The sequence below is a fragment of the Acinonyx jubatus genome, chromosome B2 (genome assembly GCF_027475565.1).
Source record: "Acinonyx jubatus isolate Ajub_Pintada_27869175 chromosome B2, VMU_Ajub_asm_v1.0, whole genome shotgun sequence".
Classification (NCBI taxonomy): Eukaryota; Metazoa; Chordata; class Mammalia; order Carnivora; family Felidae; genus Acinonyx; species Acinonyx jubatus.
In genome coordinates, this window is record NC_069385.1 from 86,552,510 (window position 1) to 86,576,039 (window position 23,530).

The 23,530-nt window shown below is 40.6% G+C and overlaps 1 pseudogene; it reads right to left on the reverse strand.

Moving 5' to 3' along the window:
• Nucleotides 1-19,097, reverse strand: part of LOC128315773 (60S ribosomal protein L10a-like) — a 43,985-nt pseudogene extending 24,888 nt beyond the window's left edge.
• Nucleotides 19,098-23,530: the final 4,433 nt, after the last annotated feature.

The window sequence follows — 23,530 nt, forward strand, 5'->3', positions numbered from 1 at the left end:
CAATAATAAAAAGCAAACTAATAAACATTTAATTGGTTTTATTATTGTTTTTAAATTCTCTACAGATAATGCACCTTTTTATTGTCTGTGCTCAAATTAGACCACATTTATCATTCCCATTGCTGTATTCCTTAAGATCCCATAATTGTAAGTTTGAAGTTTTAGGAGAGTCTGGGTGGCTGAGTCGGTTGAGATTCAGACTTCAGCTCAGGTCATGATCTCATGGTTTGTGGGTTCGAGCCCTGCTTCAGGTTCTGTGCTGACAGCTCAGAGCCTGGAGCCTGCTTTGGATTCCGTGTTTCTGTCTTTCTCCCTCTGCCCCTGCCCTGCTTGTGCTCTCTCTGTCTCTCTCAAAAATAAATAAAAATTTTTTTTTAAAAATTTTTTTAGATTTATGAGAATTACTTAGGTACTTGATATCATATGTTTATACACAACTGAATTTCTTAAAATAAGGAGAATTGGATTTATAAATGCAATTTAAAGTGTATAGGACAAATTAAGTTGTGACATTGTGGTTTCCAGTAAGAAATATATATTTGTTCTTGGTCCTGGGTTCTGGGACAGAGCTCCTAAAACCTTTGGAATTTCTTTTTTTTTTTTTAATGTTTATTAATTTTTGAGAGAGAGAGAGTGAACAGGGGAGGAGCAGAGAGAGAGGGAGACAGAATCAGAGGCAGGCTCCAGGCTCTGAGCTGTCAGCACAGAGCCCGACGCAGGGCTGGAACTCACAAGCCGCGAGATCATACCCGAGCCAAAGTCGAGCCAAAGTCGGATGCTCAACCGACCAAGTCACCCAGGCGCCCCAAACCTTTGGAATTTCTTAAGTGAGGAGAACCTCAAAGGTGTCTTGTATTATGTGAATGAGGTGACTTTTGAAATGCTCCTAGGTGTTTTAAGAAGATGACTGGTCACATGGAACCAACCAAGTGATTAGAGACTTGGAATTTTCAGTCTCACCCTCAATGACTTCCGTGGAAAGGCAAAGGGGAGAGTGAGTTCAATCACCAGAGGCTGGTGATTTCAATTAATTGTGACTAAAATGAAGCCCAGAAGTACTAGGTTTGGAGAGCTTCCAGGTTAGTGAACACTTGGAGGTGCCAGGAGAGTGGTGCACCAGGAGAGGGCATAGAAGCTCGCAACCCTTTGCCCATGCCTTAACCTATGCATCTCTTCATCTGGCTGTTCCTGGGTTATACCCTTTTTCAACAAACCAGTGATCTAGTAAGTAAAGTGTTCCTCTGAGTTCTGTGAGCTGCTCCAGCAAATTAATCAAACCCAAGGAGGGGGTCATTGGGACCTCCATAGCAGATCAGTCAGAAGCACAGGTAATTACTTCCATCTGGCATCTGAAGGGGCTTGGGGGAGCATTCTTGTGGGGCTGAGCCCTTAACGTGTGGGATCTGATGCTATCTCCTATTAGATGGTGTCAGCATTGAGATGAATTGCAGGACACCCAACTGGTGTCTGAGAATGTTTTGGTCGGTGTGCAGAAAACTACCACACACACACACATCCTCACTGGTGGCCAGAACCAACTTTTAGCTGTAAATGTTACTTTATAAATGATTGTCAAATTTTTCTAGATTTATAAACAGAAAGCTAAGATTTATGAGTTACGCCTAAAGGCTTAAGGACTAAGTGATACAAAGTCTTGTGTGAGCAAAGCCTTTTCTAGGTGATTTTCACACATAAACTCAATTATTCCTCACAAGCCCCTGTTCGTATTCCTAGTCTAGAAATGTGGAAACTAAGCCCAGCTGGGGATAATAGTGGCCCCTTTACAGGTTATGGTGAAGATTAAATGAGTTGATGTGTACAAGGCTAAGTCACTGGTCCAAGGTCCCAGAGTTAGTAAGGGGTGGAACAGAGTCTCAAACATAACACCTCCTGAGCCTAAGCCATTAATTTTTTGAATCTGTAGCTTTAATTAAATTAAATAATAATTCTTAAGACTAAAATTGTCCCTGAAAAAGTCTTCCTTTAACAAAGATTAACTTCAACCCCATCACCAAACCACCAGTTTCATTCACTTTAACACAGGTACTACCTCCGTAGTCTCATTCATTTTTCTTTTTTTTTTTCTTTCTTCTTTTTTGGCAATATTTCAAATTTAATCTTTCCAAAACTGAATTAGCCATTTTCCTTCAAAAATTGCTCTTTATCTTATAGTATCTCCACTTCTACCAAGACTTCCCATTCAGGCACCCCAGCATTACCTTACAGACCCATTCTCAGCTCCTCTTTTATGTTTTACATTCAGTACTGTCCCTAATTAACAATTGATTCTGCTTCCTAAATCTCTTTCTCATTTTCTCCCATCTTTTCATTCCTGCTTCCATAGCCTTAGTGAAGGCCCTTACTTCACCAGGTCTATCGCCTGGACCATCGAAGCAGCTTCCTAATTGCTTTTCCTGTTTGTGGTTCTCCTGTCTTCAAAGGGTAGACAAATTTCCTTCCTAGGAAACAAATCTGATTATCTCACTGTCTTGAAAAACTTCTGACAGCTCCATGTTGCTTATGGGACAAGGTTCAGACTCTGAACGTAGCACCCAGAGCCCTTCAGAACTGCCCCAGTCTGCTACTTGGGCCTCTTCCCCTTCCCCAGTCAGTGCTCTGATGACCCTGAAGGGCTCACCAACCTTCAGATGTGGCGCCTTTTCACAGCAGTCTCTGCCTAAAATGTTCATACCCCTCTCTGTCTGTCAAACTCCTAACATTTATTACAAGTCCCAGCAGAGATGTCACCTCCTCCGTGAAGCCTTCCCTAGTTCATTCACCACCTCTAAAATAGTGATTCCCAAACAGCACCAGAAACTTGGTAGAAATGCAAATCCTCAGAATCTCTTTTGCATTGTTGGTGGGAATGCAAGCTGGTGCAGCCACTCTGGAAAACAGTATGGAGCTTCCTCAAAAAACTAAAAATAGAACTACCCTATGACCCAGCAATTGCACTACTAGACATTTATCCACAGGATACAGGTGTGCTGGTTCGAAGGGACACATACACCCCCATTTCGTAGCAGCACTATCAACAATAGCCGAAGTTTGGAAAAGAGCCCAAATGCCCATCGATGGATGAATGGATAAGGAAGATGCGATATATACATATACAATGGAGTATTACTTGGCAATCAAAAAGAGTGAAATCTTGCCATTTGCAACTGCGTGGATGGAACTGGAGGGTATGATGCTAAGTGAAATTAGAGAAAGACAAAAATCATGACTTCACTCATATGAGGACTTTTAAGAGACGAAACAGATGAATATAAGGGAATGGAAACAAAAATAATATAAAAACAGGGATGGGGGCAAAACAGAAGAGACTTATAAATATGGAGAACAGACTGAGGGTTACTGGAGGGGTTGTGGGAGGGGGGATGGGCTAAATGCATAGGGGGCACTAAGGAATCTACTCCTGAAATCATTGTTGCACTATATGCTAACTAACTTGGATGTAAATTTTAAAAAATAAACCATAAAATGAAAAATAAAAATAAAACAAAAAAACAAAAAAAAAGTGTAACATTCAGTAAAGAAAAAAAAAGAAAAGAAATGCAAATCCTCAGAATCCACCACAGACCTACTGAAGTAGAACCTCTGGCCATGGAGTACAGCAATCTGCTGCTTAATAGGCCGTCAGGGACTGATAGACATTCAAGTCTGAGAACTGCTGTAAGGCCCCATGTTCATACCACTGGCACTCCTCACACTACACTGTTCTTTCTCCCTGTTGCTCGACAAGCAGTGCCTCACATGCAGGGAAATTATCTAACTCATCCTTATTTTCTCATTGTCTGGAACATAGAAGTCTATCGACCACTTCTGCAAATCACATACCTGGCTTTTTAAGTCCTATCCATAATGTTTCTTCTCGCCACTTTTCAGCCTTCCCTAAATTACCAGATTCTCCATAGATGTCAACTCTTTCCAAGGCTGATTGGTTGGACAACCGTTCTTGTCCCCAGAGAACACGGTGTGAAATCTCTCTTCTGGAGAAAACTAGGCAGACCCCAATACCAAATCTCTCTCTTTGACAGTGTACCCCATGGGGCAAGCTTTTAGGAGCCTGTACTTTGTCCAAGGACCTGACAACTTTGTAGTTATTCATCTGAAATTGCTTCCAGGCTGGCTATAAAGGATAATTGCCATGAGAAAACTTTGTTGAAGGCCCAAACATTTACTGTTCTTAGTAAGGATAATCGCATCATAGACCGACATAGGAGGAAAATGGAACAGCTAAACTGAATGTGTTTGGTTATTGTTTCTCTTTTAAGAAACATATTTCTTACCATAATGGTATTTTAATATAACTCTGAAGTGTATTTATACAAGGTGAGAGGAACTTTGGTTCCAGTTGTGGCAGCACCCTGTGTCTATATCACATGACACAGGGTATTAAATACTAATATAAAGGGCAGGGATTTTAATGTGTATTCCCCCTAGAGGAGTGCCTGGTACTAAGCAGGCACTTGATAAATATTTGTTGGTTATTGATTTTTTTTCTTGGTCCTAATAATTTCATTTTCAGTTAAGCAGAAGAACCCACATACCATAAATATGTAGTTTTCACATTCTTTTTATGTAAAGAGAATTAATAATATCTAGCCCCATTTTGAACTACAAAATGCAAATTAGTTTTGTGTTTCATTTAAAATTCTTCAGTCTCCTTCAGCCCTCACTCTGGAGGGTTTAGGATCTCCCATCTTTTAATGATCTGCATACTGAAGCCAGGGCAGAGTTGCTGGTGGGTAACTTCCCAACACACTGGTTGTTCATAGTAACAGCTATACTCTGTTACACTGTTTTCTCGCTGGGACTGTGCTGGGAAATCGATGGTTCTTTGTTGGTTAATAACTGATTTCTCCACTGATCAAAATGCACAGATTGATGCACTGCTTTGGTTGGTGGCAACAGTCCCGCCCTTCCCTATAGCCACACTGCAGCCAAAGTTCTTGCCATCCTACTCCTGTTTCACTCAGCTCAGGATTGACTGGGATTCTCCGCAAGGAACAAGAGGGTTGGGCCATACCTGAAATTTGACTTTCAAATTTATAGCTAGTTATCTGTGCACTACCCCCCCTTTCTGTCCACTAGATGGTGCTGCAAAGCCGTATTTGTAACAGTTCACTGGGCTTGGAGAAAGTGAAAAATATGGACGGGTGAAATGCTGTGGAATGCTTAAAATTTATGAAAGTTAATCCTTTAAACATTCTGGTCTATGCATGTGTCTTGGCAGGCACTTGAATAAAAGGTCCATCCAAATGAACGGAAATATGCAACATGCCCATTTATTTATTACCTCTGGCAGCCTGGGCATACACGTTTTCAGGACAAGTACCTCCTGGCACCTCTGTGTATAAAATAAAGCAGCTGTTTACTCAGTGCATAATAATTAATGTGCTCCTTAAAGAATATAATTTATGGCAGTGAATACATAAGAGAATGTATCGTGATCTCCCATGACACTGCTCAGTAAAATCAACGGGTTGTCGTATCTCAGGTTCATTAATTGCTCTAGTAACTTAATACCCAGTAGAAAATTAGTAGGAATTTAGTCAGAGGTGAACCTTTGTATTTCCAGTAATCACCTTTTCCTTAGGACTGAAGGTCAAATTCATGGAAGGATCTCAGTTAGTCAAGGAAATCTTGGCATTTCTTTTAACTATGAAAGAACACTCCCTCTGTTTTTTGCTACCCACATTTTGCTGGGGAGGGGAGAGGAGGTTAACTAGTCAATGTGGCTCATTTGGAGAGTCATCTGAATCCTCCTCGGTGAAAAGGCTAATTTTGTTGTTCTGTTGTGTTCTTTCCCTTTGTGGCACTGAGAACCTCTCTTCAGCGATAACATAAATCAAGCAGATTTGGCTTGGAGGCAGCCATCAGCTTCCAGTCCACATGACAAAATGGAGTTAACCTCATTTGCAATTGACCGCCCCCTTTTCACTGATTTTGAATTGTTTGGTTAACTCGCTTTGGGAAGGAGTATCAATAATTCAACATTAGCCAGTTGGCATGTCACCTTGACAGATGGAAACTGCGACAGGGCTATCGATTTGGTTACTCCCTTTCAGGGGGCAGTAGTGAAATCCTCCGCCCACCCCATCTCCATCTATGGGATCAGTGAGAGGAAAGAAAATGGTTCCAACACAGTCATTAAAGCCTGTCCAAGACCTCCAGAGGACAGCCAAATATGCAAATTTGCTGGGATGTTTTCACCTCAGGGAGAGAACAGGAATGAGGAAACAAAAGCAAAAGATTAACGATGCACCTGAGAAGGGAATTGAATGCCTGAGGGGCAGGCAAGAGGTGGCCCAGAAAAAGTTATGAGCCAGGATGAGCCCCCTGCTTCTGATACAACCTGTCTCTCTGGCACATGAGCAATGAACTGGAGGGAATGGGTGTGTGTGTGTGTGTGTGTGTGTGTGTGTGTGTGTGTGTGGAGAGAGAGAGAGAGAGAGAGAGAGAGGAAAGAAGGTAAAATTATAAAGAGTTCATTGTAGATCACACTTATTGTGGACTTTTTGGCCCCTGGTTTGTCAGCTGCTGCCACTAAGCTATGCTTAGGAAGGTGAGGGACTGTAAGTATGACCAGTCTGGCACATCTCACTGGTAGCAAAAGGCCTTAGTTAAGGGATGAACCATGCAAATGTTTGGTTCGTGTCCATAGTAACAATAAATCTGTGCCTATTTTCTGCTTTATGTCTTAGTTGTCTTAGGATTCATAAAAATTATCATCCATATAGACTTTGATCCTACCACCTAAATTGTCTACTCTTTGTCCCCCAAAGTAGTGTCTTTAAAAATGATTAAAGCAGATGAGGATATGAATATATTTCTGTAAACAACAACAACAAAAGCTATTGTTTGACCAAGGTGTTGTCTAGTCTGTCTTATTTGACCAAGATGTGGTCCATTCTGGGCACCTGGACATCCTTACATTTGGTTGGCTCTGCTAGGTACTTTTGCAGTGTCCCCTCTGATTTCATGTTCCTCAACTCCAGAAGCACATCTCTGTTTCTGTTACCTACAGGGCTGTGCCCAAGCATCCTGTCAGTGAGTGACATGGCCATGTTGGTCAAGCCTTGATTCCAAATGTCTCTCCAGGGCCCTCCTCCAGCCACCTGTGCAGTCCCAGTCTACTGCTCCCTCCATCTCAGCTCTTTGTGTGATGTCTCGGTGCCTGCCCAGCTCCTCCCTGTTGATTTGGGCAGCCATGAACATAACTCCCTTGGTGCCCTTTCCCTCAGGGAATGGTTACTGGACTTGACAAGTGACACTGATGAAATTTCTAAAGATGTGAAAAAGAACAACCATACGTCCATGTTATGGGACTGAGAACAAGAGTTTACAAAGAAAGTTCAGTTATTTCATTTGGTGTCAGCTAGAAACCTCACCTAGCCTCCCAATCTTATTGATGATTTGTTCTGACAGACTAAACAGTCTTCTTTCTCCTTAATACTAATAACTCACATTTGTATAAAGTTTTTAAAAATTTGCAAAAACTCCTTGGTTCATATTACTTCATTTAATCATCACAAAACCCTTTGATAACACATTACTTATAAAGGTCACAAAAACTGAGGTCCGGTGGAATGAAGTGATTTGGCTAAAGTTTCGTGGCTGATCAATGGCAGGACCAAGTCATTTGAGTCTAAATCCCATAGTCTTTTTCCGGCCTCTGTCTTAATAATGGAATTCACTGGCTTTATATTGCTAAGTTAATTACCTGACTATACTGGCATGATGTTAGAAATAAATTCCAAAAAATTGTTGCATGCTGTCCTATCTCCTCGCAAACCTATGGAGGGTCAGCAAGAATAAAGTGGGGTCATAGCAGAGTGGAAATAGCAGAGGATTTGAGGTATGTCTAAGCACCAACACACACTACCTATGTGCAAAGCACTCAACAACCCTAAGCCTCAGGTTTTTTCATATATAAAATGGAGATGATAATTTCTACTGAATGCACTTGTGAGAATTAGAAATTTTAACAAATACGAAATAATGCCTGTTACAATAATTAGCACCTGATAAATACTAGCTTTTATAATCTATTATTATTTTTATTAACTACAGCCTCATTATTACTGAGAACAATAAGGACTCAATACAATTGCAGAATAATCTGTGAGTTTGGGGCAATGACTTTAGAAGTTCTAATTGTACAGAATAACAGAAAACTGACCTTTCATCTTCACAGGTGATAAAGATTGGTTGATTACCTCTTACTAACAACTCAATATTTTTCCACCCTCTGTATACAGAAAACTATTTTATTGTCTGTGAAAATAAGTTTGGTCATAGGAACAATTATTTCTAGAAATATGGAAACTCTGGAAGACACTGGGCAATTTGTCTCGTTAACCATCTGCCACTGATATACCCAATTTTCCATCTGATTTTCCCTTGTCCCTGTCATTGTCAATTACTTTGTACAATATCAAGATTTGGAAAACAGTTAATCGGGTTGGATTGCTAGGCAGCCTTGAGTCTGCCTTTGATTTAATCACAAACACATGCTGCTGCATTCATCAATTTTCCTTTTATGTAAGCTTCTTCATTATTGTGATGCTTTACCTTTGTCCGCAGCAGACGTGTTTGCTGATTTCCATGTCAGAGAAAAGAAATGTGATATAAACAGAAGCCCTCATGGGAAAGGGCAGCCAAAACAAAAATGTGAAGTGAATTTAAAGATGTAACTTAGCAGAAAATCCAACTAGTCTAAGTCCAGGAAGTCTGTGTAAGAAAATGTGTTCTCTCAAGAGATGGTAACAACAATACCTACATTCCACCAGGGTAGAAATACAGTTAAAGCAGTATAACAAAAACACAAAGAAACACTTCAGGGATGGGCTGAAGATATGAATCAAAGAGATGACAACTATAGTATAGAGAACAATAGACATTGTACACTTAAAAAATGTGTTAACAGGGTCTCATGTGAAGTGTTCTTACCACAAAAACAAAAGGGGGGAGACAAAAGAAAACTTCTGGAGGTGATGGATATGTTTATTACCTTGATTATGGTGATGGTAACATGAAAGTATACATATGTTCAAACTCACCAAATTATATGTTAATTATGTGCAGTTTTTTGTATTCCAATTATACCTCAATAAAGCTGGGAGAAAAACATTTACTGAAAACTATTTAAAAAATCCTGATTACATGGAGACACTGAAGGTAAGAAAACAATGGCAACATTTTTTTTATTATGGCCTTCTTCTTTAAAATGAGGGCCATTCTGTTTTTATAAGTGAGTTTAATGACAGCAACTTTGTAGAACATCTCTGTATGAACCAGGAAGACTCACAATCACTGACTCTTGATGGCCTGTGGCCACTGCCAGATGGAAAAGTGGAAATGTAAAGTCTGTGTTCCCATTCTTCAATGTAGTGAGTCCAGGTAATTCCTGCCACTTGTCGCTGGTGTTCCTGATGCTTTCCTGGGTGTCACTTTCTAAGTCTAAAATGGAGAGCTTAGACTTCTAAAGTCCTTTCCAGCCCACCACTTACAAATTTCGTAGCACTTTATATTTCACTCATTTATTAGTTCTTGTGACCCCCATTTAAACTTCTAAGGTGAGGTAGGCCAGGAAGGTATTCTTGTTTCCATTTAACCATTGCAAAATTGCTCTCCAGAAGCCACGGCCAAGTCAATTGGCTTGTTGTACCACTAGTTGAGGCCATCATGGGGAGGACAGGCGGTGCTGCTGAAGCTCAAAACATTGTTGGTAGTGTCTTTAGAAATTGCAAGACACACAAAGTCTGTCTCATCATAGTCAGGTGATGCATATAATGGAGTGTGTGCTTGCATGTGCTCTCGTGTGTGTGTGTGTGTGTGTGTGTGTGTGCGCGCGCGCACATGCGTGCCTGTGTGCCTGTGTCTGTTATGTTACCAAAAAATATTTACCCAAACTTGATCATTCACTATATTCACAAGAATTGGTTTTGGTTACTCTAGAAAGCATCCAAAATTCAAATCCACCTTTATTCAGAAGGAATACGCTCAGCAGGTGCTATGCGTTCGAATGTGGCTAACCGAAATAGATGCAGTATAGCCTCTGGAGACACAGCAAGAGTCTCTCCTCCTCTTTCTTGCTCTTGTGTTTTGAGCCATTTTTTAAAATGTTTATTTATTTTTGAGACAGAGAGTTATAGAGTGTGAGCAGGGGAGGGGCAGAGAGAGAGCGAGACACAGAATCCCAAGCAGGCTCCAGGCTCCAAGCTGTCAGCACAGAGGCGGACATGGGGCTGGAACCCATGGACTATGAGATGATGACCCCAGCTGAAGTCGGACGCTCAACTGACTAAGCCACCCAGGTGCCCCTTGAGCCATTTTATTCTTAAATGGGAGAGGAATACTTGTTGAGTACCAGACAGCACAGATTAGTGCACTCTCATTTAAGCCTCAAGTGCCCCTGAGAAGTAGGCATAATCACCACCACTAAAAATTCAGGAAGCTGGGGCACCTGGGTGGCTCATTCGGTTGAATGTCCAACTTCAGCTCAGGTCATGATCCCACAGTTTGTGGGTTCAAGCCCCATGTCAGGCTCTGTGCTGACAGCTTGGAGCCTGGGCCTGTTCTGATTCTGTGTCTCCCTCTCTCTCTGCCCCTCCACTGCTCATGCTCTGTCTCTCTCTCTCTCTCAAAAATACATAAACACTAAATTTTTTTTAATAATAATTATGGAAACTGAGACCCGGGTAGGTACCATGGCTTGGTAGTCAGTGGTGATGCCAGAATAAAGGCCTAAATAACTCATTTAGACTTAAAAGCCAGTAGTCTTTTGACCACGCTGCCACAGTTCTGAAGGTGACAAAGTTCATTTTGAAGGTGTAAGTTCAGATACTAGATATTTTTGAAATGAATTAAATTTATAATCATACTTATATTTCAGAGATGTCATATTTATGGGGAATTTGGTGTATATATAGTTCAATTTCATTTCTTTTCATAGCAATATGTTCTTGGTTTCTATTTATCTCATATAGCTTATATGATGTTATTTATATCCTTTCATCTGAATTAGCTAACAGGAAAACCCAGAGCAATTCTTAGCAATCTAAATGATGTTTGTCATTAAAAAAAAAAATGCAGCTGTCAAAAACATACCCTAAATATGAGCAGACTCTGCTAACCTTACTACTTCTCTGCCTTCTGAGTTGCCACAATACATTTATCCAATTAGGTTTTTCCAATGGTTGAAGAAAAAGGGAGAAGGTTTTTTTTCCCCTTTGTCATGATCAATGTTTCATTATATAAAAGGAAAATATCAAACAGATTTCGTAGAGTAGTAGCTTTTATAGAAGGAAGTAGGGCACACAGTGTTTATCAGGCAGAACAGAGAACTTGAACAAAGGCAGAAGGATTGGGGGAACAAAGAGTGCGTTCTGATTAAATACACATTACTCACCAGCTCAGCTCTTGTCTGTTATTAACCCCCATGAAGGCCTTTCAAATGACACACCTGGAAATGAGTGAAAAGAAACATTCTCCAGAGAAGATGTCAATTTTTAAAATCAAGACAAATGTTTAAAATAAAAGATTAAATTATGCCAGGCATCACTCGGTGCTTTTTTTTTTTTTTTTTTTTTAGTGCTTGCTTACTCAGTTTACTATCTATGCACAACGTAAACATCCTAATGCCTTTTGGAGAGAAGCTGTGAAAAAAAAATTGGGGGCATGGTTGTATATGATTTGTTACAAACACAGGCATACTCAGAGGTATGTAGAATTTATAGAATGTTAAGGCATATTTTTTCATGCATATTTTCTTCTCCCTTGAACATTAAAACAGTAGTAAACTTTCTTTTCAGAGAACTTACTTAAAGTGTAGTATACTTATATTTTTCATAAATGCAGGAAAAAATAATACTCCTACAACATACATACCATTTATCTTGGAAAATACATCTATCCCATAAATGTATTATCATTACGAACGTATGGTTTGCTTGGGTGGCTTAGTTGGTTAAGCGGCCGACTTCAGCTCAGGTCATGATCTCACAGCTTGTGAGTTCGAGTCCCACGTCGGGCTCTGTGCTGACAGCTCAGAGCCTGGAGCCTGTTTCAGATTCTGTGTCTCTCTCTTTCTCTTCCCCTCCCTGTTCACGCTCTGTCTCTGTCTCTCCCTCAAAAGTAAACAGTAAAAAAAAAATTTTAAAGAAAATAATGTTATACTTAGGGGTGCGTGTGTGGCTCAGTCCCTTAAGTGTCCAGCTCTTGATTTCGGCTCAGGTCACGCATGATCTCACGGTTTGGGGGATGGAGTCCTGGGTAGGGCTCTGCACTGACATTCTGGAGCCTGCTTGAGATTCTCTCTCTCCCTCTCTCTCTCTCTGCCCCTCATCCACTCGTGCCCTCTCTCTCTCAAAATAAATAAACTTTTAAAAAAGAACGTTATATTTAGATAAATACAGTTCAGGAAAACAAAGATTATACCTGAGATGATAACACTTAAGCACACACAGGCACATACAGGAACACTCACCTTGGAAAAAAATCTGCCTAAAATGTCTTTCACTTGTCTGAGTTATGAAAAGGAGTATGGGCATTTAACCTCTGCTTGAAATGTCATGCTATCATTATAGACTTGGGTTTCAGCATATTACATATTGATTCTCAGTGATGACAGAGCTATATTGTAAATACTTTTAATTTTCTGTATATTCTGATATTTTGACATCTTAAAGAACTTTCTGGCTATGGAGTTATTGCCCTTCCCAGGGTTTGCCAATTCTTAGAGACAGCAAAGGGCCCAACTGGAAACATGCCATTGACTTGCAATTCACCAAGATACCCCAGGAGGCAATACCCCAGGCCCAAATACCCCAGGAGGCAATATTCCTCTGCCTTAATCATCCCAGGGCCAGGCACCAGATCATCCTCCTAGCCCAAAGCCCACCAAAATTAGTCAAACTAGACAATCCTAAACTGTTGTTCTTGCCATGACTTATCTTTCCTGAGGAAACTCCAATAAAGGTGATGGCTTCAGTGTTCCCCTCTCCTGTCATCTGCCTGCTGACCAGCCTGAGGGCTTTCCCATGTGGCCCTACATATGCTGTGCCTCCTGCTTCTAGAACCTGTGCACGCAATAAACTGTTTTCCTGAGTCTCTCCTCTGTCTCCTCTTGTGACCCCACCTAACTGGGCAACCCACAAAAAATTACAAAACATGTGCTGACGAAGTGTGTGAGTAAATCTTCCTAGCTAACTAGATCTTTGAAGATTCTGCTCCTTTCTCTGCCACAATGGTTGCCATTTATCAATATGCTGACTTCCCAGTCAAACCTTCCAACAGCACACCTTCTGACACATGCGCACACTCGTGAGATCACATTCTCAACACAACAGACCCTTTCATCTCTACCCATCTCTTCTCTCTCTCTCATTCTGTCTCTGTCCCCCTCATTGCATCTAATTCCCTGCCTTCTGAAACCTAGAAAGTACTGAAGATCACCAGAAAAAACAAGCAAGCTTATTAAACCAAGTTTTACATAATACAAAGTATACCTTGAGGTAGGTTCCAATCCCATCCTATAGAAGTTCCTCGCTAAAAGAGGGCTTTCTTATTTTATTTTGAATGTGTGTGTACCTATATGGGGAATCATTGAGAATGCTAAATGTCCAACTATCACATAGGTGAGGCATGACTTTTCTACCTCCAACCAGTAATTCAGTTAAAATTTCTTTTTTTATTCGAGGCTAAAAATTCTCACTAGGCTCTAATTATCCTGTACTTCAGCAAAGGAGATTACTTTTTTTTTTATCTTCTTTCACACAACTTTATTGTTTCTACCAGAAATACCTAATTTTCTTAATTTAAGAATTCCCAATCAATATTTTACTGAATTTTCAAAGACAAATTGAGTTTGAGAGAGTCATTCCAAGTTTTTCATTCCATTTTAGGAAGCAGTGATCTCATCCCTAATTGTAGTGCCACAGCACCAAAGCTGTAAATACTAAGGTCTCAATCAAAATTATTCATTAAATTACTCAGATAAAGTGACCTCAATATCAAGTCTAATTAAATATTTGTGTTCTTTTGTGAGGGAGTGGTTAGGGGGATTTTGTTTGCTACCAGTCACTGTCAGAAAAAAGAAATGAGTGACTGACAACCGAACTGAGAAAAGAGATTTAGTTTTCTGTTGGTTTTTTTTTTTTTAAGCGACTTACAATTTGTCCTGGGGTCAGTGTAAATTCAGCCCCTCTCTTAAATCTTATATGTCTCCAATTATGGTGGTCTAATCCAAATTAATGTTCACAACACTATCCCTGGGCCATTGTGAGATCCTTAGCCACCTAAGAAAAAATCAATTATGTTCAGTACATTCCACTCACTAGACTAAAACGGCAGCAAGATCATTTCGGGAAGATTCTTAACAATAGTTGAAACACAGCCATTTTCTGATTAGCTCTGACCTAACCATACATTCGCTTGGCCAGAATTGCCTCTTTATGAAATTAGGATTAATTAAAGTTTTATCATATATTTATTCCTTCTTGGAAATATTTTCATATGGTTCTTAAATGTGAAAAACTATTCTGTTTTTGCTTTCTAAAATTTGTGTACAACCTACCTTATACCCAGAAAAGATCTGATTGCTTATAAAATTCAAGGAATACAACCAAATCAAATAAATTCAAAATAGGTTCTAAAAAACAGAAACATAGATATAATAAAGTAGAAAGTTTATGCCGGTACCAAGAATGAGGTAAGCACAGAAAATAGGCCATAAAACCCTTCACATTTGCTAATGTAAACTATACTTTTGTCTTTAAGTCTTTAACAGCCAAACATTTGTCGCATAATGTTTTATTTCACAGAAAACCAAATAGAGCTGTTGTGCTCAAGGTAGTAATGTCCATTAACATTAGCTACAAACCAGCCTCTGAGATTCCAACAGGAAAATTAAACAGGCCAACAAATTTTCCAATAATCTTTATAGATCATAAAATGCCAGAAGCAGAGTGTTGGTTTGGGCTGGCGCTCTCGTCTCCAGAAGCCAGTCTGTTCCAATCCACAAAGACCTAGTCTTAGCAAATAAGAGTGCAAAGGGAAGAGACATGAACACATTACTTTGCCCACTGGGTACCATTTACCTTTACTCTTGTCACTGTAAAACACTCTTACTGTAGAAGATTATATTGTCTGTTTTCCATACAGTCTAAAAAGAGCCTCAAGAGTAAAACCCTAACCACTAGAAACTGAACTAATGCAGAGTAAAAATAATAATAATGGGGCCCTTGGGTGGCTTAGTCGGTTAAGCGTCCGACTTCAGCTTAGGTCACAATCTCACCGTTTGTGAGTTCGAGCCCCACATCAGCCTCTGTGCTGACAGCTCAGAGCTTGAAGCCTGCTTCAGATTCTGTGTCTCCCCCACTGCTCACACCATCTCTTTCTCTCTCAAAAATAAAAATAAACATTAAAAAAAATTTTAATAATAATAAGGTCCATGTCTGGAAAAAATCTTTATTAATTTTACTTTGAAATCATAATATTGAGATATTAATATCATTAATTCCAAAATTTATGAGTTCCATTAATATCACTTTGAATATCATCAAAATTGAGATTCCTTCCCTTGGTAAGAAGGGTCAGGGGCTCTGAAGACTGAGCAGGGACTTCCTAAGAAAGCAATAGGTTAGATCCTGGCAGGCAGTCTGAAATCCCACTCTGAACCTAAATGGTGCAAGGCAGAAGGGTGTGGTGTCTAAACGGGGTGTCTCTCAATTGGACGGGGGCCCCTAAATGTGAGACCAAGATCAGGTGCAAGCCAGTGGCACAGGTGGTGAAAGAAATCACCTGAGGCAGAACAAAGGATATTACACCACCGGCAGGCAGGACAGCAGAGGAGAGGCTGTCTGCAATGAGGTGGTGGGTGGGGTTGTTTTCCAAGCAGGAAGATGAGGAGGTATGGTGACAGAAAATCTTTCCTTTTTTGGTAACTGTGCCTAGTTGTAAGTAGCCCATTGGACAGTTAGAACCTATGGATATTCTGCGGTGGGTCACCTGTTGGCCTGTTTATATTCAGCTAGGTGCTCACTGAGGGCCCTTTCCACATTCCATTGCTCAAGCCTGTTGGCTTCAAAGTGGCGTCTACAAGGAGGAGGCAAAGCTTGTAGTCAAATAAGTCAGAGACAGGAGGGGAGGATGGAAGTCACTAAAGGCAGAAGTGTACTGTTCAGACAACAGTCTCTATCCATTCTCTAAAGCCACTGCCGTTGACTAAATGAGAGCATTTAAGGAGAGCAAACAAATGTGAGTGTTAAGCACCTCAGGACTTGGGGCCACCTGGGTGGCTCACTCAGTTGGATGGTAGGCTTCGGCTCAGGTCATGATCTGGCAGCCTGTGAGTTCGAGCTCTGCATCAGGCTATGTGCTGACAGCTCAGAGCCTGGAGCCTGCTTTGGATTCTGTGTCTCCCTCTGTCTCTGCCCCTCCCCTGCTCTCTCTCTCTCTCTCTCTCTCTCAAAAAATAAATAAACATTAAAAACAATTTTTTTTTTCAACGTTTATTTATTTTTGGGACAGAGAGAGACACAGAATGAACGGGGGAGGGGCAGAGAGAGAGGGAGACACAGAATCGGAAACAGGCTCCAGGCTCTGAGCCATCAGCCCAGAGCCTGACGCGGGGCTCGAACTCACGGACCGCAAGATCGTGACCTGGCTGAAGTCGGACGCTTAACCAACTGCGCCACCCAGGCGCCCCTAAAAAAAAATTTTTTTAAAAGAGCCTCAGAATGCAGCCCAAATGCTGTCTCACACATAACGCCACACACATGCATACCTTTAGCAAGACAGTGGGCTTACAGACTGTAATAGCAATCATCTCATAATGGTTTGGGGTTACAAACATTTATTTCAACTTTGTGGACACACAAACCTTCATTTATAATTCAATTAACAATTTTGACCACCTTCTATGTGCAGAGCCCTGGCCTGAGTGCTGTGGGGAGACAAAAATGCACAAGACACAGTACTTCCCACAAGGAACTTACTGAAGAGGGGAAGCTAGGAGGAGGCTGTGGGAAAATGACAGATACATATAAAATGCAAGGACACACTAATGAGCACAATCTCCAAAGCACAGAATGAAGGAGAGAATCTACGTGGGAGGAAGTGTAAAAGACCCAGACCCTGCAATTTTTGGTAAGGAATCTAAGCTTTGAACTGGGGATAGAACCCCAGCAAGAGGGTACAGGGTGGAGCTGGAGGAGGGCACTTCAATGCAGCAGAAACAAAGTTAACAAAGCAGGAAATTGAAAGGTGTGTAAAGGGAACGGTGACTTGATACGTTATGATGATTATTAGTCATGTGATTGCTGTTCTAACTAACCTATTCAATTGTCCTCCAACTTACCCCCAAAAGATCAGTGAAACCTTAAGTAATTAATTCTAATTCTAACAATAAAGTCACAAAAGACTCAGTGTTTCACATATAAATCTTCGTGGTTTTTAAGAACATTAACTCCTCCAATTTGGAGAATTCTGTTGCTGTGAACCCCTAGTTACGCTGACGGATGTCCATGAGAAATAATCACAAAGCTGTTAAATTAATCTTTTTTACAGTATAATCACATCTTAGCTTCCTAATCTAGGTGTAGCTAAATTGGCAATTGCAGTCTGTGCTATGGTAGGTTTTGCACTTAATAGTTATAGTAGCTACCTTGTCATGAAATAACCAATTTATATACAGGGAGTAAATTGGTTTTGCAGCCCAGAAGTAGTGCAGTGAGAAATGAAGCAAAATGAAACTTGATTATAACAAATCTGATATGGTAGATGACATATTTAATAAAACTCATTGCTCTTCATAGATAAGGAATCCCTAATATAGATGTGTCAAATAAAATGTTAATTATGCCATGGGAGAAATTATGCAGTATCTCATCTTTAGTGGAAAAGATAGGAAGACTACATAATTGCTTCATTGAAAAATTAAATAGTATTATCTTCTTTGTAAAAAGTTATGCCAAGAATCTTAATGAATTCTTAGCCTACCTTTTCAGAAAAAGTATATTATTTTTAAGTAGTGCAACACAAACCTTTTTAAGCAGATGAAATAAGTATTGCAGAAGTATTCAAGATTCGTATTTCCAAACTGCAGAAAATTGTGAATTGAATTCACTTATTTAACATACTTTTCCAGTTGATGAATCAAAGCTATTCCATTGTAGAGATAAAAAAAAAATTGACTTGAAAAAAATCAATTGCTCTTCTGGGTTTCCATTCTAAGTCAATGTAAATTAAGGTTGAAATTTGAATAACAGAGAGTATTTGTTGGTATTTGAATCCTGTACGTCATGTTCTTATTCTTCCTGTTGAAATTAATTTGATACTTGGAAGTAATTTCTTTTGCTGGAGGTCCATTTTAGTTCACTTATATCTTAGTTTTCCCCCAAGATTATTTGCAGTGATTCAAGAAGGTACATAAAAGACGTAAGATAAAATAAAAGTTGAGGAGGAGAATGAAGCAAAAGGAAAATAAGAGGAAAACCATTATGAAGCCAGAGTGAGGTTAATGCACACAACGCCCAGCATGAAGTCATGGGACCTCATTGAAGTGGCTGCAAATTCTCCTGTAGGATTTCTAAGTCGTTAGTATATAGAGTAGACCATGTATCAGAGGGTTCTGTAGCCAATCATATTTTCCAAAAATGGACATAGCAATATTTCCATTCCTTGTGTTTCTCTGGAAACTTACTGCTCCCTTTCAAGAGGTGGGCTCTACTTCCCTTCCCCTTGAACCTGGGGAATGACTTTGTGACTGCTTCAACAAGTGTAAAGGAATAGAAGTGATGCTATGTGATGTCCATGGCTAGGCATAAAAGATGACACAGTTTCTACCTAGCTCTCTCTCTTTGGGGATGATCACCGTTGGAACGTAGCCACCATATGTGAGGAGCCCCCAGGCCACATGAGGAAGCCATGTGTAAGTCTACCAACAGCCCCTGTGAAGATTTTAGCTAAAGCCAGCATCAGACATATGAGGGAATGAGCCTACAGAAGATTCTAGCTCTCGGCCTTTGAGTCTTCCTGCTAAGACCCCAGACACTGTGGAGCAGAGACAAGACACCTCACCTTGCCATGTTGGAATTCCTGGCCAACAGGATTCATGTGCATAATAAACTATCATCTTACACCACTAGGTTTTAAGGTAATTAATTTATTAAATTAATTATTTAAGGTAATTGTAATTGCTTGTGGTCATAGCAATTCTAATAATCCTTTAGATGAAAACAAATCAGGAGAAACCGAACCATTCCCAGTTCTGAGAAACTACAGACAAATTTCTCTTGTAGGTCTTCACTGAGAAAACACTGTAAGGAAGTGAATGAGGTTTTCAACAATATCTGTACAGCAAACATGGGCATGGCTCCCTGGGTCTCACCTTATAATAACTCTCTGGGTAGACTGATTGCATCCGAGCAAAGGGAAGTGTGGCAAAAGCAAACACAGGAAGGGAGAGTAAATGCAGTTCACGTTTACAGCTCTCTGATGGCCAAAGCTGCTGCAAAGACAAGTTGTGGTGGGTAGAAGATGCACTCTCAGCTGGCGCTCAAAGACACTAGTAAGCTTAGTACACAGGGGTGGAGCCTCAGGGGCAGGGGGTGGTAGGATGAAAGTAGAACAATAGAGAATTTCGCTTCCTACTGTTCACTGCAGTTTGAAAATTGACCCTAATCATGTCCTTACTTAAAAATATTTTATTTATTTATTTTTACCTGTTTATTTATTTTAGAGAGAGAGAAAGCTCAGGGGAGGGGCAAAGAGAGAGGGAGACAGAGGATCCGAAGCTAGCTCTGCACTGACAGCAGAAAGCCTTATGTGGGGCTCAAACTCACAAGCCATGTGATCACGACCTGGGCTGAAGTGAGACGCTTAACGGAGCCACCCAGACACCCCTAAAAATATTTTTAAGTGTTAATGAGTCTTTGAGTCTTCCTATATGAGAAATTCATAATCTTTCAAATTTGGGTTGGGTTTTGTTTTGGGTTTTTTATTGTTTGTTTTTTGTTTTCTTTGGTCTTTTTGTAAACCTTGCCAGTATATTTTGCCCTTGACATGTTCTCTCCAAATAGAGATATTTGGGGATATATATAATCTCCCCCGCACCCCATATTTGTCATAACCTCAGGCAATTCTCCTTTTTAGTTGACCTGTATTGCTGTGTAGTGTTAATTACCACTATTCTTTAGTTACTGAATTTTGAGAGCTGGCATCTGTGTGATGACCAAGGAGTAATCAGGGCTTTGTGGTGTTCGGATTGGTTGAATTCCCTGGTGTTCTAATTAGTCAGACTCAATCTGCGATGCATCTTCCCAAATGATCAGGTTGTAGTAACCAGTGACATGATGTTGAATTCATTTTCTATTTTATATAGTACATAAGAGTATTTATTTGTTCCAAGTAGCTGGCAATGTCTAGTCACACAGATCCTAACAGTTAATAACACAGTCTCTCTCCATAAGATAGCATATATTTTATAATGTATACACTCATGTGGCTGAGATAGAAGGATGCCTATATGAGACCTTGGTCCAGGCAATGCCTCCAGAGGTGACCTAGCTTGCTTTATGGTATGTATGAATTCCATCTGGCTATCTTTCAAAAAATCCTTTCTCTCAGTAGAATTTCTGATTCACGAAGTTACCTGAAGTACAGTTACTCTATGTTACCAGTTAAGTTCATATCCTAAACTAGGGTGAGTTTTGTTTCATCTTAAGGAAATTGGGATGAGATGGGATGGAATGGGATGAGATGGGATGGGATGCCAGCTATGTGACTTCCCACCCCAAACACTGCTGCCTTCAGTGACACCATGACACAGATTTGGTCTTGGTAAGTGGATTTAACCATGTTGAAGGAGATGTCTGGCCTTTGCCGTTGGACCCTGAGAGGTAGTCTCAAAACCCTTGGAATGCCCTGCCTGATGGAAGTGTCTTTGTTTACCTGGGGGCTTTGAGCCATAGCAACAATGTGATATAGGATGGGGGCTTTCAGTCAAGGGTGTCAGCTCAACACCCCAAGGGGCTGGAGATTGAGGTCAGCCTTGTGAGTGACTAGCCAGGTTTACCATAGAGCCCCTATAAAGGGTCTAAACACAAAGGCTTGGGTGAGCTCTCCTGGTTGGCAATACTCCATGTGTATTATCACAAATCAATGCCAGGAAAGTAACATTGTCTACGATTCCATGAGAGGACAACTGGAAGCTCAACCTTTGGAATGTTCCAGATTCTACCTATGAGCTTCTTCTCTTGGCAGAATTTAATCTGTATCCTTTAGATCTAATAAACCAGAACTGTGAGAATAGCAGCTTTCAGTGAGTTCTTTTAGTTATTCTAGTGAATTGTTGAACCTAAGGATGGCCTTGGATCTCCAAATATGCAATTGGTATAGGAAGTAAGGGCAGTTTTGTGCACTGAGCTCTTTCTGTTGTTGCAACAACAGAAAATCCTGTAGCCTTCTGGAACCACATCACTGGTGGTGGGGTGTGCCAGGCAAACAACAAAGATTATCAAGGATTATGGGGAAAATAAAATAGGAGGAGGACAATGGGCACAAGTGAGCTGAAGAACAGTTCCTTAGTGAGGACTGATGGGACTTTCTGAGGCTGGGTGGGAGGTTTAAATAACCAAGTTAAACAGAAGCCAATTAGAGAAAGCCCATCATAAGGAGGATCTTGTAAGAGGATCCACATAACTACTGGTAGGAAAAAGTACCTGAACTGAAGACTTGGTCTAATCTTGATGGGACTTCAGGTGCTCTCACTTCCTTCGGTAGGCTTCCAAAGAGATGGAGAATCCCAATTTCATGTCTCCCAGAATCCTAATGCCCTTCCTGCCTTGCCTTTGCTTTATACCCTAGTCTTCTGAGAAGTTTTGGGGAGACCCAGTCTAGATCCTAATTAGTTCAGAAAAATATCCAGCATAGCCAGAACTGAGCTAGTTATTCAGATTTAACACTCACTCAAGCCAATTTCTCTTGGACCTTCATGAGGAGAAGAAACTGAGGGAACCACATATCAAGACCATCTATTGTGGCTCTGCCATTAAAGGAAGTAACCAATGTGGAATCAGTCACTTATATCTGTAAGTGACTTCTTTCCTGCTCATTGGACTTTGCTTTCTGGCTCATGACATTATTGACACAATTTGCCCAAACTTCAATGACTTTGTGTACCAGATACCAGGGGTTTTAAAATGACAGTTGATTGTCAGGGAATGTCACAGTTCCCTAAGAACAAAAACCCACTCAGACAGAGATTTAAACCTGCAAGTCTCCTAAGAACCAGTGAAGGAGTTTGGGAGAACCTACTCTGAACATGGTTAGAACTCCAAAGAGCAGTGCCTCCTGAACTGTGGCCACTGAACTAGCAGCATCAGCATCACATGGGAACTAGTTAGAAATGCCAAGTCCCAGGCTCCACACAGACCTGCTGAATCAGGAACTCTGGAGGTGCGGCTCAGCCACCCTTATTTTAGCAAACGCTCCTTCAGCCAGGTGGTTCCGACGCATGCTCAAGTTTGAGAATCATTGCCATTGAGGGGATGGGAGGGGCACTGCCAGAACAGGGGAAGAAGAGGATGGTGTATGGCCTTACCACAGTCACCACATCTGTATTTATATCATTGACAGTTAACAGCTACTGTTTTAGAAAAGTGTTAAGAGAGTAGGGAAATTTTTAAATAAGATAATAAAGGGAGGGAGTAAATTCATCTGAGAAATAAAACAAGAACAAAAAGAAGGAGAGAAAACAGAAAAGGAGCAAAAAGTAAATAAAAGGCAAGATGGAAGCAGGAAGCCTGACCTGGAAAAATTCGGGCAAATTCAATGACGCACCACAGCAAGAGCTTATAAACCTAAGCTCAGTCAGTTGAGCGTCCAACTTCAGCTGGGGTCATGATCTCGTGGTCTGTGGGTTCGAGCCCTGCATTGAGCTCTGTGCTGACAGCTCAGAGCCTGGAGCCTGCTTCGGATTCTATGTCTCCCTCTCTCTCTGCCCCTCCCCCAATCACTCTCTGTCTCTCTTTCCTTCAAAAATAAACATTAAAAAATATATATTTTTTATTCCCTTGGTTTTTCTTTCTTCATTTCACAACTTAGATGGTTATTTGAGAATTTATTTTTTCATTTACTTTTTCATGGATTCATCCTTAGAAAATAACTCTAGGGGCACCTGAGTGGCTCAGTTGGTTAAGTGTCTGACTTCAGCTCAGGTCATGATCTCACAGTCTGTGGGTTCAGACCCCACATCAGGCCCTGTGCTGACACCTCGGAGCCTGGATCCTGCTTCGGATTCTGTGTCTCCCTCTCTCTCTGCCTCTCCCCTGCTCCCACTCTGTCTCTCTCTCTCTCTCTCAGAAATAAACATTGGGGAAAGTGGGTGATGGGCATTGAGGAGGGCATCTGTTGGGATGAGCACTGGGTGTTGTATGGAAACCAATCTGACAATAGATTACATAAAAAAACAAATAAATAAATAAAATAAATACAAATATATTCTAAGAAAAAAGAAAAG